Raw genomic sequence first — 752 nt, forward strand, 5'->3', positions numbered from 1 at the left:
ATTCTGCTAAAAACGTAATGGATGACTTCTGCATTTAACTAAGTGGCAAAGAAATCCCATAAACCTTATTGATTATATAAAGAAATGGAATAGGGAGAAAGGATGGGGATGATGAAGAGGAGGGGGAGAAACATGAACTCTAGTCGCTAAGTGAACGGTGAAAGGGAAGTGGATACAATTTGACGAAATTAGTTAATATAAAAGATAACTGGATGACCTCTGAAGCGGTAAAATTCTAAGAGTTCACCCGATTACTGAGATGGATAGGTGAGGCACAGGGTTAAATTCCTCATGGCTAACATGGTTTCAGAAGGTAATCAAATAACTTGGTGGAAGTGGATACAACTTGAATCTCTCTCTCTCTCTCTCTCTCTCTCTCTCTCTCTCTCTCTCTCTCTCTCTCCTTCTAAAAAAGCAAATAAGGCAACGCACTTGATGCTGAGAGCCAATTTCCTGTTAATGTTGAGACAAGAAACAAGAATGGAATTTGAATCTTTCGTCATCGTATAGAAAGCATGAAACATTTAAAACTGAGCCGTTAAAAAAAAAACACACACACACACAAGGTAGGATAAACTGATGGAGATAGGATTTGCGTCTAGCTGCATTAATGAGATGCATTTTCTGCGCCAGTTCTGTGAGAAAAATTAATCATATCTCGCAAGAGGAAATTGTGTTAATCGAATTTGTCATGCAGATAGAAAAGATTTGTAATGTAGGTAGTATTTTCTCAGGATCTGCAATATATATGA

This window comes from Macrobrachium rosenbergii, chromosome 55 (genome assembly GCF_040412425.1).
Source record: "Macrobrachium rosenbergii isolate ZJJX-2024 chromosome 55, ASM4041242v1, whole genome shotgun sequence".
Classification (NCBI taxonomy): Eukaryota; Metazoa; Arthropoda; class Malacostraca; order Decapoda; family Palaemonidae; genus Macrobrachium; species Macrobrachium rosenbergii.